Source organism: Mandrillus leucophaeus, unplaced genomic scaffold, assembly GCF_000951045.1.
Source record: "Mandrillus leucophaeus isolate KB7577 unplaced genomic scaffold, Mleu.le_1.0 Scaffold841, whole genome shotgun sequence".
NCBI classification, from domain to species: domain Eukaryota; kingdom Metazoa; phylum Chordata; class Mammalia; order Primates; family Cercopithecidae; genus Mandrillus; species Mandrillus leucophaeus.
Window position 1 is genome coordinate 1,506,492 of NW_012109153.1, and position 20,319 is coordinate 1,526,810.

Here is a 20,319-nt window from a genome sequence, read left to right on the forward strand (position 1 = left end):
AAATGCCAACAGTCTCTTTGCTAAAGCATAGCAATAGTGACCTTTGTTCCAGTTCCCAAGAAGTTCCTCATTTCCATCTGAGACCACCTCAGCCTGGACTTCACTGTCTAAATCACTATCAGCATTTTGGTAAACTCCATTCAACAAGTCTCTAGGAAGCTCCAAACTTTCCCACATCTTCCTGTCTTCTGAGCCCTCCAAACTGTTCCAAGCTCCGCCTGCTATCCAAAGTTGCTTCCATATTTTCAAGTATCTTTATAGCAGTACCCCACTCTCTGCAGTACCAATTTCCTGTATTGGTCCATTCTCACAGTGCAGTAAAGAAATAACCAAGAATGGGTGACTTACAAAGAAAAGAGGTTTAATTGACTCACGTTGCACACGGCTAGGGAGGCCTCAGGAAACTTATAATCATGGCAGACAGCAAGGGGCAAGCAAGGACCTTCTTCAAAAGGCAGTAGGGGAGAGAAAAAGGGAGTGAAGGGAGAAGAGCCCCTTATAAAACCATCAGATCTCCTGAGAACTCACTTACTATGATGAGAACACCATGGGGGAAACCACCGCCATGATCCAATCACCTCCCCCCAGGTCCCTCCCCTGACAAATGGGGATTATGGGGATTAAAATTTGAGATGAGATTTGGGTTGGGACACAGAGCCTAACCATATCACAACCTTTGCTCTAATACTAAGCTATTCAGCAGAATAGGAGGCAGATTAGAATGGGATTGGGATTTGACCTTTGGAGACCAACAGACAAGGATTTGAGCCTTGGCTGCATCCTTTATGAGTTACGTGACCTTAGCTGGGTTACTTTACTTCCCTAAGCCTCAGTTTTCATGAACACAAAATTAAGATACCTGCCTCAGAGAACTGTTGCATGGTCAATGACAAAATGCAGATTATCTGGCTTATAGTAGACAATCAGAATTTGTCAAATGGGTCAATGAATTCTTTTTCTCTAAACTTCAGTAGTAGTGCCTATGAAGTCATATTAAAATTCTGTGTACTGTTTCACTATTGTAGTATTCTTGAAACATTTTTTCACTGTGCAAACACCATTATTATACTGTTGATTAGTAGCCCTAATATTTATATATTTATAAATTATAAATTATATAGACATAACATATACCAATTTGTTATATATACTATAAAACAAACCCAAAGCAGATATAAAGTTGGTATAATAATTTACAGATAGTGAAAAAGAAACATTTACAGAGAGAAAATTTCCTCCCCCTGCACCGTCAGGGGTACCCAAACCCCTACTTCAGAGACCACTGCACTTATGTTAATTTTTCAGTTTAAACTTTATGACAACAAATTTATAAAATGAGCATTTATCCCTTTTGACAAATATTGTTTGTGGTAACAGGGGAAATAACCCAATATAATAAGTCACAGCAAGTTGCAAAGTTGGCTTGACTCCCGTAATACGCTGTTTTCTTCCTTTGCCTCAGTAGGTGATAATCATTTCAGCTCTGGGAACACTGAAAAATTAATATAAATTCTGACTGAAGATATTTGTGGAACTTATATCAAAAGATTGAATAACTTTTTAATTAATACTTAGGCTGTTTACTAAATGTTATTTTATCCTTTCATGGAATCAAAATGCCTTAACTGGGTATTTCATTGTTAGACCTGACATGTATACATGTGTGTATGTGTGTGTTTGTGTACGTATGTGGTGAAGAGAGGAGGGTAACTTCAGGGACTTTCTTAGTAATAACAAAAACACCACCTAGAATTGGTGTAACTATTTTTATTCCTTTCTAAGCACTGCCACTTATATTTTATCAGGTGATTTTAAAAATGGAATAACAAAACAGGTACTATTCTCTCCATTTTACAACAATGAAACCAAGGCACAAAAACTAAAGTGAGTTTCCTCATATAATGTGGCAACTTAAAAATAGACAGGACATTCTAATAAAAAGTGATTTAACACTAGCTCAGTGCACTTTTCTAATACCAAACTGCTGAAATACACTGGATATTAAAATCTACATCTTCCACGATGTGTAACTTTACACATATTTTTCTCATAAAGTACAAGGAATGTTATTTCTCATGAGAAAATGCGCAGTTATTTTAAAAGCATTTACTATATTTCACTTATGTAAAGGCTAAGAGGGTAAGTATCCTTTTCTCACAAAATTACATGTCATGACATTTCTGCCACTTAAGATTACAAAACTCACTGACCAAACACCATTTAAAGGCACAGTGATCTCTATTAGTAACAAGAAAAAGATGAAATTTTGCAAAAGGGCTCTTTCGGACTTACAGTGCTGAGGAAGGCGCAGTGAAAAATAACCACAACCATAACAATAACAATAATAATAAAGTTTTCTACATCAAACATGTCAAATCCTTTTGACTCTCTTCTGATATTCTGCTTTGAAATAAAGGAACCCAATTACTTCTTATATGAGAACCCCTATATATAGTTTAATTGCTCTTCAAATCTGAAACCTATGACTAAATTACAATTCTCAACACTTTCAGGTGGCATCTATGAGGCCAGGATTACAGAAATGATAGTAAGCAAAGTCACATCTGAAAATTCACAAAAATTATCAAGGAAAAATTCACCACAGCTAGCAAATGCTAAGATGTCTGTATTAGTTTCCTTGCTACTGTAATAGTACCACAAACTTCGTGGTTTAAAACAACACAAATCTATTTCATAGTTCTGGAAGTCGAAAGTCCAAAATGGGTCTCACTGGGCTAAAATCAAGGTGTCAGCAGGGCTGTATTCCTTCTGGAGGCTTTAGGAAGAACTTGCTTCTTTGTCTTTTCCAGCTTACAGAAGTCACATGTTTCATGGTCTTCTCTTTCAAAGCCAGCAATCACATCATTCCAATCTCTGCTTCTGTCCTGACTCCTCTGACTCTGACTCTGCTGACTCTCTCTTCCATCTTTAGGACTTTGTGATTATATTGGGTCCAGCTATATAATCCAGGATAGTATTGCCACCTCAAGGTCCATCACTTCATTATTACAGGCTCCAGAAATTAGGACATGGACATCTTTGGGCAGGGGGGTTTATTATTTTGCCTACTATAATGCTCAATAGCTAATGGCAGACATGAACAGGGAGTACTCAGTTCCACACAGCTTGGTATAATGGAAAATGGAGGGGGTTTGGAGGCATGTGTGCCTAGGCTAGGGTTTAGACTCTAGCATTCAGCAGTTATGTGATTGATTACAAATTATTCAATGCTTAGCAAACCTAATTTCATCATCTGTAAAGTTTTTGTAATATCTACATTTAAGGATTACTGGAGGGATTAAACAAAGTAGCAAATGTGAATACAACTAGGACTGAGGTTAGCAAACGAAGAAAGATTTTTAATAAATGGCAATTTACCTTCCTTTGCATGCTTAGGTTTTGCAGCTTAAATAACAATCATTATTTCCTTAGTGAGAAGTATATTCATTTTCTGGCCTATCCTTGCATCATGAATATCCTTTTCTACTAAGAAGTTTTAAATAATTTTATTTCAGCGTGTACATAAGCAGGAGATAAGTTTGCAATGCCTTGGATGCTTAATTTTAATTCAAGATAATGATCACTCTGAATATGTATCTATTTTTCACACTACAGTGAATTGGGGTTTTAGATGAGTTTATACAGTTTTTAAAGGCTGTGACAAGGAAATTCAACATTTTTATAATTTAATAGTTTTCTTTGCCCTTTTAAAGATACTTTTCTCATTCATTATGCAAAAAGGCACAGATTTCCTTTTATTATAGCTTTGAGATTCACTCCCACCACATACATACTTGCGATTAGTAATTAATAATTGTCATCACTATTAGAAAGCTTGTCTCATTCCAACCATTAGGGCATAATTCACTGGCTTCTCTAGGTGATTTATCACAAAGCTTCTTAAGTGACTTTTGCTTAAAATATGAAGATATGGTTCCTATTATTTTCAGCAACCACCTCTCGCAGGATTCAAAGAACATGTCTCCTATTCTTAAAAAACAGCAGTTTTTTTTTTGAGACGGAGTCTCGCTCTGTAGCCCAGGCTGGAGTGCAGTGGCCCGATCTCAGCTCACTGCAAGCTCCGCCTCCCGGGTTCACGCCATTCTCCGGCCTCAGCCTCCCGAGTAGCTGGGACTACAGGCGCCGCCACCTCGCCCGGCTAGTTTTTTGTATTTTTTAGTAGAGACAGGGTTTCACCGTGTTAGTCAGGATGGTCTCGATCTCCTGACCTCGTGATCCACCCGTCTCGGCCTCCCAAAGTGCTGGGATTACAGGCTGAGCCACCGCGCCCGGCCCAGCAGTTTTATTAAATGACCTCAAGTGCTAACCTAGTAGAATTTAATGTGAACTTGGCTAGACAAGAGATGAATGACTTAGCAATGATATCATGGCATATATGATAACTCCCTCATGTCCTAACACTATCCCTCCTCCCACTACCACTCATGATACAATAATGGTCCACTGGGAAGCGCTCATTTACCATTTAGAAACAGAACCTTCTTCTGAGCAGGCTGTTAGGTACAGCAGGTGTACATATTAAAGTTCAGAAAACGCTTCCACATATCCACTGGTATTTGCTTTCCTCTGCTGGACAATCTCCAGTAAAGAATAGTAAACTTGGTACTCCAAATTTCTAATATGCTGTCCAAAATACTCAGTGAAACTAATGACTGTTTTACTACTTAGGGGAAAAAAGCATAATAAGATACATAAAGGAATGTGGCTTTTATTCTTCTAGGTACTTTTGTTAGATTCAAAAGCTCTCTATTTCCCAAAAGTCACTATTTCCTTCCCTAGGTAGCAAGATTTGAGGTCATTTGAGGATATTTGTTTTTCAACATTAAGACCAAAATATAACACACGGCAGAATATTAGCAAGTGTTTTTTTAGGAAAACACTTTTGTAGTTCCTCACTCATACACACACAAAATTGAGGAGAGATGAGGGATAAATTCTTCAATATCTAAAATAACCAAAGATGATATATAATCAGAAATAGTTAAGGAGAACAATGCACTATATAGGATTCAATTTATAAACTTTTGTAATAATTTAAAAGATGTTGACAAATGTTTTAAAAAAATATTTGCTACACTTATTATCTGCAAAGTCCAGGGCTGAGTATTCAGCTACGATCTGGGGGACAGGGAGAGACAGACACACGAACAAGTCCTGACTCTTCTAATACATCAGCCCTGCTCCATGAGCCCTGCCAGAGCCAAGCACCATTGCTGCGGCAACTGCTGTCTTACCTCTGTACCCATTCTGCTCATGCTCCCATTGCTTCTATCACTTTCCACTGATTGATAATCTGCAAGGAACCAGGAGCATGCATAGAGTGTCCTATAAATATTTTTCTCTATGCTCACTTTTTTTTTTTTTTGTAAAACCAGTGCCTGATCCTTTTCCTTACTCTAAGTCTAAGGAAAACCTCAGTAGCTTGTTTGGGCCATTTCAGTTTGTTATTCTGCCTTCCTCTGTGTGAGGCTAAGTAGAAGTCTTCATAGTCCTCCAGGCTACAGGCTGGAGACACAGAAGCCTCTGTGTGGGGCCCTCTCACTGACAATGCCCCTCAGTCTCCAGAGCTGGTATCAAAACTCTTTCAGGGGAAATGCAAATTACCTCCCTTCTTGACCTTAATTATAGGGTCTCAAACATGTATAATCTCCACATACATTTTTAAGACACTAGAATTAAAATCAAGAAGTCCCTCACATGCTTTTTGAGCTGCTCTGAAATATGAAACAGTCTGATGCTTTGGTAGGTATGAGCTTGAAATACAGGCAGTCTTTCCTTCTACTGTCCAGCAAGATCCCATTTCACTTCCATCAATAGGGAATTCAAAGTGGTGAACAAATTATGTTCAAAACAGTAAACTAGCATATGTAACGATAACAACAAAGCATGTACAAATCCTCCCTTTCACAATATACAAAGCAAAGGAACATCTCACATGCATTTTTCCAATCCCATACACAACTTTCCAAACATTTCAAATTACATTTATACAAGTGCTTGATTGCAAATTAAAATAGAAGCAGCAACATGGCCAGTAAATCCTAAAATGTCGACAGTGAAGAGAGTTTTAGGTGCCCAGAGAGCCAATGTGTTCAAAAGATTAAACATTTACATTTGAAAAGCAAAGCCTTGGGAAAAATTATTTCAAAATAAGAGAAACATTTACATTTAACATACAGATGAAGTTGGTAAAAATTGTCTCTGCTGAATATCCTTAAAAATACTGTTTCTTAACAGAATTTTGGTTTATAAACCAAAACTCCGCTCTATCGTGCTTGAAAACTAGATACCATCACCAATACTAGTAAACCATCAATTTAACATCTAGTATGTTTCAAACCCTTGGTTTGCAACTGACATTTATCTTATTTAATTTCTACATTAGCCCCAGGAAGTGACAATTCATCTGCTTTTACAATTGGAGAAGAATATAAAACTTAGTGATATAAAGCCACTTGCCCAAGGATATACACAGCCAGAAAGTATGTGAACAGAGTTGTCATAAATTAGATTGGTCTTGGTCTAAAACAATACTGCCCTTCTAATTAATTATCTTATAAAAATGCGGCTGGGGAGCCAAGATGGCCAGCTAAACACAGCCACGAGGAACATCTCCCATTGAGAGACAGGGACATGGGGAAGACTGAAACACTTTCTGAGCAGATCTTTGGAGAGAAGGCAATGAGGAAGACGCAGAGGCTGGGCTGAAAGGGAAGGATGCTAGGAACCCCACACAGGGCTGCTGAGCAAGGGGCTCATTCCTGGGTCCCAGCATCTCCTGGGGAAGGAGTGAGATGAACAGGCAAGGTATGGCCTGCTCTCACTGTGGACCTCCAGAATCCTATCAGCAGGAGACCCCATGACCTCCATAGATACTTACCGTGGCAGGGAGAGCTGCCTGGAGAGATGGCAGGAGCAGGACTCCAGCCTGTGCACAGCCCAGAGGGTTTGGCATGGGAGCGGCTGCAGTGGAGCACAGCCAGGGACACCTATGCTCCTCTAGGAGACATTAGCCTAGGGGTGACTGTCAGATCTGGACACAGCAGGGTGGTTGGTCTTCCTTGTGAGATGGGGCTAGTCCGACCTGAGCACTACCCTGTCTTCTAGCCTCTCCTAGGGCTTCAGACTGGTAGCACCCACTTGCAGTGCAGCCTCAGATGCCCAAACAGGGTGCTTCCCAGAAAACTTTATCATAGCTCCTTTACTGGCAGACTGCAACTGACTGTCAGAGAGTTCCAGTGCACTAGAACCAGCTGAAACACACAGAGCTGCCATGGCCTTCCCCCACCACAACCTCCCTCTGCTGGTGCTAGCACACCCTGAAACCCAACCCCGTGCCGCCACCACCAGCACAAATGCCAGGCAATCTGTTCCCCCAGTGCCCTGATCCTGTCATGCCTCCACTACCGCAACCACCTGCATCAGCAGGTGCAGGAATGCCACTGCTCTGCTTCCACTGGTCCCACACCCCAGGCAATTCACATACACACTGCACATTGCAGCAGTCACTGGCATGTGCAAGGGAGCAACAATTCCACTGCCAACACCTTGATGAAGTGATTTAGTGGGCAGTTCTCATCAGAGTGATGTGGCCAGTAGACTGGGAACACTTTGGTCCCTCCAGTGCAGCAGGTTCCTAACCTTTGTCAGAGAACAAAGCTAGGGCACCAGTGCCAGCCCCCAGAGCTAGAGCACATAGCCCAGGAGTGCTGAGCTGAGCCTTGGCCTCATAAAATCTTCCAGAAATGAGGCCAGTTGACTGTATCTAACTTACAGCACAATCAAACTCTCAAGGTTATCAAAGATGAAAAAGCAAAAAAACTCATCCAAAGGACAGCAACCTGAAAGACTGAAGAAACATCAGCCCATACAGATGAGAAAGAACCAGTGCAAGAACTGCGGCAACTCAGAAAGCCAGAGGGTCTTCCTACCTTCAACCAGCCACACTAGTTTGTCAGCAATGGTTCCTAACCAGGCTGAAATGGCTCAAATGACACATAGAATTCAAAATATGGATAGGAACAAAGATCATCCATATTCAAGAGAAAATCAAAACCCAATCCAAGAGATCTAAGAAGTACAAAAAAATGATACAGGAGCAAAAAGATGAAAGGGCCACTTTAAGAAATGATGTGATAGAGCTGAAAAGCTCACTTCAAGGATTACATAACACAATCCTAAGTACTAATGGCAGAACTGACGAAGCCAAAGAAAGAATCTCAGAACTCGAAGACCACTTCTTTAAAATATTTCAGTCAGACAAAAATAAATAAAAACGAGTAAAAAAGAATGAGCAAAACCTCCAAGAAATATAGGATAATGTAAAGAGACCAAATCTACAATTCATTAGCATCCCTAAAAGAGAGACAGAAAAAAACAAGCAACTTAGAAAACGTATTTGAAAATATCTTTCATGACAATTTCCCCAATCTTGCTAAAGAGGCCAACTCTAAAATTTGGGGAATGTAGAGAACCTCTGTGAGACACTATATGAGATGATCATCCCCAAGACACATGGTCCTCGGATTCCATAAGGTAGACATGAAAGAAAAACTCTTACAAGCCTCCAGAGAGAAGGGGCTGGTGACCTAGAAAGAGATCACCATCAAGCTAACAGTGGGCCTTTCACCAGAAACTCTATAAGCAGAAGAGTTTGAGGGCCTATATTCAGCATTCTTAAAGAAAAATAATCCAACAAAGAATTTCATATCTAACCAAACTAAGTTTCATAAGCAAAGGAGAAGTAAGACCCTTTTTAGACAAGCAAACAGTCCAGGAATTCATTACCACGAGATCTGCCTTACAAGAAGTACATATATACATATGTCTAGATGAATGGCAACAACCTTTAACAAAAGAGCCAGTCAGATCATCTTCAGAGTGCTACTCTCCATCTAAAAATATCTACTTTTGTTATCTTAGAATCACTCAACTTTGACACTAAGACCTGATAGATCATGACTGTTATCTGTTCTTCAAAGAAATACATTTTGTTTTTACAACCTAATAGTTCAGTATTGGTCAATACAGGGAGACCCCATCTCTACAAAAAATAAGAAACATTAGCCAAGTGTGGTAGCACACGCCTGTGGTCCCAACTACTCATGAGGCTGAGGTGGGAAGATCACTCAAGTCTGGGAGATTGAGGCTTTGGTGAGCCATGATTGTGCTACTGTACTTCAGTCTGAGTAACAAAGACCCTGTCTCAAACAAACAAACAAACAAACAAAACCCAAAACAAAACAAAACAAAAAAGCTTCATTGGAAGGCCACCTTTCTTGAAAACAATAAAACGATTATGAGACAGTTGTGAGGTACCTACAATATTTTTTCTTTAATTTAAAAAGTTTAATTAATAAAATGTATGTTTTGGACCAGTTTTGGGCTCACCAGTAAAACTGAGCAGAAAGTATAGAGAGTTCCACATAGCTCCTTCACCCACCACAAGCACAGACTACTCCATCAACATGCCCCACCAGTGTGGCAAAATTGCTGAATCAACATTTACACATCATTATCCACCAATTCCAAAGTTTATCTTAGGGTTCACTCCTGCTTTGGTACATTCTATGGGTTTTTATAAATGTAAGATTATTTGTATCCACCATTACAGTATCATATAAATGGTTTCACTGCCTTAAAAATCCCCTGTGCTCCATCTATTATCTCTACTTCTCTCAAGTCTCTGCCAACCACTGACCTTTTATTGTCTCCATAGTTTTGTCTTTTCCAGAATGTCATATAGTGGGATTCATAGAATACACCGTATTTTTAGACTGGCTTCATTCACTTTGTAATATAAATTCAAGTTTCCCCCATGCATTTTCATGACTCGATAGCTCATTTCTTTTTATTACAGGCTAATATTCCATTTTATGAACATGGCATAGTTTACCTATCCACCTACTGAGTGACATCTTGGTTGCTCGACATTTTGGAAATTATGTGCAATATTTTTTAGATAATGTTTTCGAGTAATTAGAATAAAAATTAAAATGTATCCCAAAGCAATAGTGACAGGAATTATTAGAAACAAACCCATTCTTGCAAGTTTTATTTGATGTCTAGAAAATGGCAAAAGTATTTTCAATAGAAATTATAATCATATTTATTACCTCACAATAAAGTCATAAATTTTACCTAAAAATGAAATCATGTTTGTCTACATTGTATTGTATTTCTATCAGTGCTCCTCAAAGCAGTTTGTCTGTGAACTGCTCCTTAAACATCTGGGACAAGATCAGAAATCTTTACCAGCACACAAATGAACTTACTGCATGCTTCCTCAAGAAAGACTTTCCGTCAAAAAATGCCCATTAAACTGACACAGTATGTCACAATGTAGCTCATTTACATCCTTTGGTCATCAGCATAGATAGCTAACAGGCATTTTGAAGACTGGCACTTGTCCATGGACCACACTTTGAGTAGCATCAATTAATATGTAACACCCCTAGAGTTAGCCTTCCTTTCCCAGCTCTCTAATGATACCAGTTTGTTGAATTTTTCTGAGTCCTCCTCGGTCTTCTGCAGAATACGTCAACCTCCTGAAACCCTTTCCTTTTCTGGCTCTGATTAAAATGTACACCTTGCTTATGTTTTTATCTTTGACTTTTCCTTCTTTGTCCCATTGGCCATCTTTGCATTCTTTTTCCACCACCCAAGTAAAGGCATCCTTTAGGTTCTGATCACAGACATTCTTTTCCTGCTCTCTTTCCCTCCTCATGTACAGTCTCTATTCCTGAAGTGTCAACAATCATCTCTATGCAGAAGCTGTAGTGGTAGTGTTTTTGGAGTCCTTGCAATATCCAGCACAAACTTTTTGCATGTAGTAGATGCTCAGTAAATGTCTATGAAATTGAGATAATGATGAATTACATGCATGTGGTTTATTTGTTCTTACCACATTAAGAACTATAATTAAGAAGCACATTTATTCAGGAAGTACCAATAGCTACTGTAATAAAAATATTAAATAAGATAAAATATTAATACTAACTAAAATCTAAAAAAGTAAAATTCAAATGTTTGAAAAACATTTAAAATACAAAAATTAGAGGCAAATTATCTTATAGCTTCACAGAGAAAAAGAAAGTTGTCATCAGAGAAATAAAATAGCAGGGAAAAAAATGGTCCTAATACCTGAATTTTTACCTTTTTATACTGTCAGGAATTGTTCACTTCAAAATTCCATCAAATATGGTGAAAACAGGTGAGTATAATCTGCAAATAAATTATTTTATTGATGTTTTTGATATTAAAGTTCAAACAAAAATGGAAATTAACTTTTTTTTTTTTTTGAGACAGAGTCCTGTTCTGTCAATCAGGCTGGAGTGCTGTGGCACAGTCATGGCTCACTGCAGCCTCGACTTCCCAGGCTCAAATGACCCTCCCACCTTAGCCTCCCGAGGAGCTAGGACTACAGGTGTGTGTGACCATGCCCAGCTAGTTTTCTAAATTTTTTGTAGATATGGGATGTCCCTATGTTGCACAGGCTGGTCTCAAACTCCTGGGCTCAAATGATCCTCCTGCCTCAGTCTCCTAAAGTGTTGAGATTACAGGCATGAGTAACCACACCCAAGGGAAATATACTTTTTGAATGCAGCATACATTTGTATCACTTCCCCACAGCCTTGTTAATCTGCCCATTAGATGCCTCCTTAAAATTTTTTCTTCTTAGGATCTTCACAAGATCTTCAAAGTAATAAATTCTTTAGCCATATTCTTCAATTTCTAACTAACGCTGTTCCACTTCTTGATTTCTATAAACAGATTTTATAAAATTAAGTGTAAGCCAAAAGTATTCATTTGATGGAAAATAATGATCAGTTTACCATGTAAGCATAATTCATATACTGTAAAAATGATACTCTGGTGCCTCTATGATCAATACATGAAATACAGGTGTCAGAGAAAGAAAAGAATACAACATGTGGAAAAATGCAAGAATTAGCAATGCTGTTGTTTTTGGCATAAACATCCACTTATCACAGGACTCGGTAGTACTTGCTTGGCCTCAAGCAAAGTAATTAATCACAGGGCAGGCCAGTGTAAAATTGACTAAGGAAAATATTGAACATCATGAGATTTAATTTTAGTGACATTCAAGCACCAATTAGATAACTGCAGAGTAATGCTTTGCTATTTAGGACAGTAGTATATATTTATATGCTTACAGTAACCATAAAAAAGCTAAACTAAAAATAATCACTGTATGCATTAAAGGACTTGGGGTTATTTTACTATTATTTTTATTAATTTTTTTCTGAAAAAGAGATTTCATGTATGTTGTTCCAAGTTAAAATTTAATTTTTGAGAACTGTTTTAATCAGAATGTGACAATATTCCTGCAGATCAAATGAGCAGATTCTAATTACAGCATCAAGCCCAGGGACTGCTTAGTATGTGCCCAGAAGGAAGCTGTGGCATGGATGACTGAATGAAAGACTGAAACTGACTACTAAAAGGCTTTTAATATTCATACAGTATTTGACAGTTTACAAAGTATATTTATTTTTAATTTTGTTTTTTAAGCAAAAGGATAATTTACTGGAAGTATACTGGAGGTTTACAGACTCAGTGGAGGTTGAGGGGCAGGCTAGGAATAAGGCAGAAGGCTACAGTCTTGGGGGCTGGAAGCAAAATAACTGTCAATGTTATGCTGCCATTTATCCTTTATGTAATAAACACCACGTGTCACTACATGTGATTTCTGAGAAGCAGAAATGGTAATGAAGAGTCTACAAACCAACCAAATAGGAAACAACGTGACTCCAACATTGATTACATTTACATATTTTTAAATCAGCAGTACTATTACATTCAAGTTGTTTTTGGTTGGTTTGTTTGTACTTTTTTTATGGTTTGTATGGTTGTTTGTATGTTTTGTAGTCTCAACTACTTGAGAGGCTTAAGCAGGAGGATCTCTTGTATGTTTTTGCTGTCGTTGGCATGATTGTTCGTGTATTTTGTGTACTCCTGTGCAATGGTGTAATCATGGCTCACTACAGCCTCAGCCTGGGCTCAAGCGATCCTCCTGCTAAGACTCTCAAGAAACTGAGACTGCAGGTGCATGCCACTACACCCAGCTAATTTTTTTTATAGAGACAAGGTCTCACTATGCTGTCCAAGCTTGTCTCAAACTCCTGGGCTCAGGCAATTCTCCCCGTTGGGCCTTCCAAAGTGCTGGGATTACATTTATGAGCCACCATGCCTGGCCACCTTCAAGTCTTTATAGGACACTTTCTCAGGAAATAAGACAAACGAATGTCTTAACCAATGCATACATAGTGGGTTTTAGGGGATAAATTCTGAAGAGGGGTTTGGGAGGGCCCACCCACATGACACAGTAAGAAACTATTCCAGGCAGAGAGCAACAGGGAGAATGAAGACGGTCTGTGTGGGCCAGGCACTGTGGGTTCTAGGGTACAAACATCAGAAAGGAAAACACACTGGCTCCAGCCTCAAAGAGGACAGACATCTTCATACACACAGCCTTCCTCGTTTGTTCGCTCAATGGTGCAGATTCTTTCCAAACGCCTTGGGCCTGCTCTTTTCCCAACACTCTCCAGACCTCAAGCCTTTGGTCAGCATGAACATGCCTTTGCTCCCATGCTCCCTGACCCTCAACCACACTCACTCTTGTCTTTCCTCCCACTCACCGTCCATCACAATGTCCTGTTTACCTACCTCCCAACCCGCTCCTCAAACATACCCTCTTCTCTCCAGCCATCTGCTCCTTGTTTACTTCAGGCCATCATCAGCTCTTACTTAACCACTTCTCATGCCCCTAATGTGAATTATTAAAATTTGGGCCTCCTGTTCTTTATTTTTAAAATAGGGATGACAATAATACCCATCTTATAAGTTTCCCTAGAGGATTAAATGAGTTAATACACATAAAACATTTAGAATGGCTGCCTGAGAACAGTAAGTGCTCAATTAATTATTATTTAATATTAATTTGTTATTATTGTTATTACCTGAGAATGCTGAAGAGGAGAAAAGGGATAAAAATAAGGTTTGAGCCCAAAATACCACTCCAAAACCCGTATACCAATTACATTATATTGCAGTCATTTGCTCACTTGTTTCTAACTCCTACCAGACTACGAATTCATTCAGTGTTTAGAAAATGGTAGGTATGTAACAAATACTTATTGAATTTTTAAAAACCTGTTTATTTCTAATTACATATTATACTCATTTATAGTCTTTTATGTAATTTTAATCAAATAGCACTAGAAAGTAGGATTATAAAATACATGAAACACAGATTTTTTTTAAAAATCATGGGATTTATGCCCTTTTCTCAATTCTAAAAATTACATAGGCAGGAGCACGCCCAGCCTCTAACGGAAAAAGATGCTCAAATATTTAATTTTCCAAAATGTCATATTTGAATCACTTTACCAACACATATACGAAGCTATGTTAGACAGTCAAGACATCTGTTTCCCTGGCCAGAAAGTGTAGGCGTTCATGGAGATTTAAGCTGGAGATAGCAAATGTTAGACAACAGCTTCCAGAACCTACAGAGTGGCCCGCAGCCCAGGGCTGCCCACGCTGGGCCCTGTAACTTATGTGTTCCCACTGTCAGAGGGGCTTCCAGGGAAGTGGGGAGAAGAGGCTGACTTGTCCCCACCACTCAAGGCCCCTAATTTCTCTTGCTATCTCTGTTTCAACACTTCCTCACTTAATAGTGTTCAACACTATTTGTTTGACGGACTTCACTAGTGTTTGGTTGGTCACAATCTCTCTGAGATGTTACTGGTAAGGGGGCTGCCACACATAGTACATAATCTTTAATTCCTTGAAGGTGACAAGGTGAAAGTATTAAGATTTCAGAAAAGGGGAACCTTACATATGAATTTAAGGTGGTGGCAGAGGGTGGTCAGAATAGGGCTTCATGAGAGACATCATATTTGTTGGTTGTGAGAAACCTGGAAGATGGACAGGGTAGACTAAGAGCTGAACAGGAAGTTACAGGTGGAAAGAATGGTCACTAGCAAAGCTGAGAAGAGCAAAGGCCCTGAAGTGGAAAGAATATATTTGGAGAACAGTGTGGCTGCAACACTGGATAAACAGACAAAGGAACAAAGGGGAGGGTGAATGATGATGAGACAGCATGAAGCCATTCCCGGAGCCTGGTAGACAGGAAGCAAGGGGCTCAGGAACATCTCAGCAGGAAGTGAAAGTTAGTTATGGAGTCATCTGCACAATGGTTTGAAAAAGAACAGCCAGAGGAGGAGAAAAGTTAAACGGCTACTGGAATGTTCTATGCACGAGGGAAAGTGGTGACAGAGTCAGAAAATGAAAAGCTGGGAAAGGATGAAATTAAAAAGTTATTCTGACCCATCAAAAAGTGAGTGAACCTGCAGTAGCTGAGCCTAACAACTAACTGGCCTTTCTTCACTGTAACACCCAGGCAGAACATGACCAGGAATTTAAGTTAGTCTAAGAAGTGAAGCAGCTCACATTTATTGAAAGTGTCAGATACTATACTTGGAGCTTTATAAACCATATCTCACTTAAGTCTCTGTATCAACCCATCCAGAGAACTATGCTTGGTGATTATCAATTTATAGATGAAAAAACATAGGTTCATAGAAGTAACAGGACTTGGCTATGGTCATAGAATGGATAGTGAAGAAGATGAGTAACCCAACAAACATGTATTAAAATAGAGTCTACTATTTGCCAGGCAGCATTGGAAACAATGGTGAACAGAACAGACAGATTAGGTCCCTGCTGCTAGATTCAAACTCAGATCTGACTCAAAAGCTCATCCCTTTCTTCTTTCCACAACTACTTTGCACTTTGATGAAAGAAGTCCTAGTCTGACTGTTAGAGCATCTGGCTAATGCTATGCTGTGCTCATACTGCTTAAATTAAGCCTAACATTCTTATTATTTTTAAAAGCATTATTATGTGGCTGAAAAATATGTTTTGTCACTTGCTTTTAAAATGGTGATGATCACAGGAAGTCATAGTACTTTGTGTGCAACTACTCATTCATTAATCATATTTTAAGCAAGAAAAGCTGATATTAACTCACAGACCAATATAAAGGAAAAGATCCATCAAAACTTCAGCCTTCTTACTCTTGCAGTCCCACCTTCCCTGAATCAGAACAACAATGACTTGAGCTTCAAAATAAACTGCCAAATATCAGAGTACAGAGCACAAAAATCTAGTTTATACCAAAGTACTTAATTAACTTGAACATATCACACTAAAAGGAAAAGAAACATAAATAATTTGTATATTTTTATTTTTAGGATATTAAGAATTGAAATATAAATGGAACTATAAAAAATTAGAAAACATTTCTTCATTCTTAATAAATATTTATTAATAAATATAATAAATAAAAAACTTAATATTTACTGAGCATTGATAAAACATGAGGTAACATGATAAGTGTTGTGAGAGGCACAAATTACTAAGACAGGATACTCTTTCCAATGTTTCAGTTTGATAGAGTGTAAGACACAAGGAAAACAAATATTCTGGTGGGCATGTGACTGTTGGGAGACAATTCTCCATGAGTTTCTTGCATTTTGGCATATGTTGTGAATGAGACGACTGTTTTTTGTTCTGAACTCTCTTTTATTTTCTTTTTTTTTTTTTTTGAGACAGAGTCTCACTCAGTCGCCCAGGCCAGAGTGCAGTGGTACAATCTCAGCTCGCTGCAAATTCCACCTCCGAGGTTCACACCATTCTCCTGCCTCAGTCTCCCGAGTACCTGGGACTACAGGCGCCCGTCACTACGCCGGCTAATTTTTTTGTATTTTTAGTAGAGACAGGGTTTCACCGTGTTAGCCAGGATGGTCTCGATCTCCTGACCTTGTGATCCATCCGTCTCGGCCTCCCAAAATGGTGGGATTACAGGCGTGAGCCACCGCACCTGGCCTCTGAACTCTCTTTTCAAGGACGTTTCTATAGCAAACAGCCTTGGAAGACAGAGTAGTATCTCCCTCCAGAGCAAAGGGTAGGTTTGCTTACAATCCTGGAAGATACAGTATCTCTATGTCGAGCAAAGGCTAGCATGCTTACTGTCCAGAATAATAATATCTCGTTCCAGAGCAAAGGGTAGACATGTTTGCTACTCATGATAAAAGACTTCAGTTCCCTAACCTCAATGATATTCTCCCATAACACAACTCACTCTGTGTGTAGTAACACAAGCTGGCCCTCTTCATGTCATCCTGTGGGAATCGGGGCTCAGAAAAGAGGTGCAAAAATGCTGAGACTTGATTACTACTGCCATTATGAGGATAAAGTGTATTTTGTTTCTGATTTAGGAGACTTATGTCTTCTACCAGCATCTATAACAGTGTGGTAGCCTGCCTAACTAGTTAGCTTGCAAATAGGGTAAAAATCTCAGAATTTTGATAGTTCCTGACAGGAGAAGGTTGCAACAATGGCAACAAATTCTTCCCCTACTTGCGTCTATGCCCTTTTGTACACCCTCTTAAAATGATTCTGATGATTCTGGACTTAGCCATGTGACTTGCTCGGCCAGCAGGGGGGACATTAGCAAACAAGACCCAAACAGAAGCTTGAGAAGTATCTGTGCCTTGAGGCTTGCTCTCTTGCGTTCTTAGGATTTAGTTGCCATGTGAAAATGCCTAGGCTAGTCTTCCAAATACATGGCCCAGCTTCCCTTACCACCCCAACCAACAGCCTACCAATCACCAGCCATGTCAACAAGGCCAACTTAGATCACTAGCCCCCAATCAACCCTTTGATTAACCACTGACGCAAAAGCAAATCCAGTATAGATCAGCTGAGCTGGCAGACCAGAAGAACAATTCAGCCTCTAGGTTTTGGGGTACTTTGTTATGCAGCAAAAGCTAAAAAAAAATACTGAGTATAAGGAAAAAATTACTTCCAGTATGATATCTATATTACAAGCTCCAAAGGGCTCAGCCTATGTCTCCTTAAATACCATAACTCCAGCACTTAGCACTGCCCAGATAACAGTTAAGTGCCAACTGCTCCAACTTTATTCGGCTTTCTCCATCTGAACAATCAGTGCACAAGACAGTGAATTTTCATTGACTTTCAATGACCTTACAAGCAGCTTATGAGACTGAAGGAACTGCACATGAATCCAGCAGAGCACAAAGCCTAAGTGGAAAACGTACAAGTTGGTACTGAGAGAGACAGATGTGTGAAAATCAGCTCCTCTACTTAATATCTGGCAGTCCCTGGGTAAATTATTTAAACATATTGTAATTTAGTTTCCACACCTGCAAAATGCAAATAATAAAGCTTCTCCAGAGGCTTTATAATATAGGTATTACAAAGGAGGCACTCTTTGTGCATAACCTATCAGAGTATGAGGGGCACTGTGGTGGAAGAGATGAGAAACTGGGAGTAGCAGCAAACACTGTTAAATACCAACAAGTGAAATGGTCTCTTGCACTCACATGCGCGCACGTACTCATCATACCTTCTCCCCTCTTTCTCACATATACACAAATGTGCGAAATCAAATCATTTCCCAAAATGAAATTCAAAACCGGGATTCCAGCCAAGATGGCTGACTAGAAGCAGCGAGTGCGCGTCGCTCTCAGAGAGAGAAGAGAGTGGTGAGTAAACATTAGCTCTTCAACTGGATTATCCAAGTGGACACATTCATCAAGGAAGCGACATAGTCCACACAGAAGTGAGAAGAGTGAGACAGGACAACTGCCCACCTGGGAGAGGCGAAGAGCCAGGGGAGGCCCCCCCGACGGCCGGGAAACAGTAAGTGAGTGAGTGAGAGTCTCTGGGGACCCACACTTCTGCCATGGACCTTTGCAACCCTAGGTCCCGGAGTCCCATGGATCCCCAAGTACCCGGACACCAGCAGCTGCAGCTGTGGCAACAAGAGAGGTCAGGCTCCCGCATAGGCCCCTCAGGATGGGGGCAAATCCACAGGGCTGAGCAGCAGATGGAGTGCACGCTCACCTCCACTGCACCTCGCCAGACATGGCCCACTCGCCTGAGACTCTACCGCGGCCATCGCAGCCCTGCCTGAGCTCTGGGGTCACAGGCAGGCCGCCATTTCTGCCGCTCGGAAGCCCTAGCTCTTGCTGCCCTCAGGCTGGCGAGGGAGCACAGTCATTAGGGACTATCACAGACCCCCAGCACAGGGCAGCCACCTTACCTGGAAAAGCAGCCTGTTTTCAATGCGGTCCCTATCCCCGCTACTCCTCACTGGGCAGGGCCTTTAGATCTGCGACCTTGACCACTCCCTCCTAGGGCTCTCCATGGTAGCATATCTGCACTTTCTTGGAAGGGATCTACCGGAGGTAACAGGCAGGCAACTACTTTTGCTGCTCTGAAGCCCTCGCTCCTGTGGCGCCCGGGCTTGGGAGGGAACACAGTGATCAGGCACTAAGGCAGAGCTGCCTTACAGAAAAGCGGCCAGTTTTCCACACAAGTCCCCACTCTACTACCCCTCAATGGGCAGGGTCTCTCCACCTGGGCTCCTAGCACAACCGCCCTGCCCTGGCCTGAACATGTCAGTTGGTGGCAGCTCTGTGTTTCTTTGGGAGGGAAATCCCAGAGACAACTCATAGCCCCTCTGCCATTGCAGCTGCAACGGTACCACCCTTACTGCACTGGGGAAGGAACAAAGGGCCTGGTTGCTATGCTGACATCCCTAGAACAACACAGCCACCATACGGAGAGAAACCCAGTGTCTCTTCTCTGTGAGCTCCCACTCTGTACTCTTCCCCAGGAAGGACCCTTCAGCTCAAACTGCAGAGCAGCCACCCCGCCCCCAGCTGAGCACTTCCACTGCTAGTGGCTCTAAGTTTCCCTGGGGAGGGGCTCCCAGAGGCAACCAACAGTCCCTCTGCCACTGCCAGTGCACTGGTCCTGCCCTTGTTGCCCTTGCACTGGGGAAGGAACAAAGAACCTGAGGGCTTCACCTGCACTCCCAGCACCAAAGTCGCCATAAGGAGAGGGAGCCCAGTCTCTCCTTCCCATGAGGCCTTGACCCCCTGCACTTCACCAAGCAGGCCCAGTAGTGCAGTCACCACAAGCCCCGACTAAACATTTCCATTAGCAACAGGTCTGTGATTCTCTGTAGTGGAGCTCCCAGACAAAACCGAAAGCCCCTCCGCCGCTGCCACTGCAGTGGTACTTCCCTTGCTGCCCTTGGACTCAGGAAGGAACAAAGACCCTGAGTGCTTTACCTACACCTCCAGCAAGCTGCAGCCATCTTAAAGAGAAGAGGCCAGTCTAGCTCACCCATTAGCCTCCAGTGCTCCCTGCTCATCACCAAACAAGCCCCCCCCC

General features: G+C 40.8%; 1 protein-coding gene across 5 annotated transcripts in view; it reads right to left on the bottom strand.

The window, feature by feature from the left end:
* Positions 1-20,319, bottom strand: part of KLHL32 (kelch-like family member 32) — a 226,282-nt gene that overhangs the window by 143,534 nt on the left and 62,429 nt on the right. The window contains exon 1 of one of the 5 annotated variants that reach the window (XM_011968389.1): positions 5,256-5,326. The exons of the other annotated variants lie outside the window; for them this stretch is intronic. The gene's annotated coding sequence lies outside the window, so the exon portion shown is untranslated. Of the gene's footprint in view, positions 1-5,255; positions 5,327-20,319 lie in introns of those variants that run through there. 5 annotated transcript variants of the gene reach the window in all.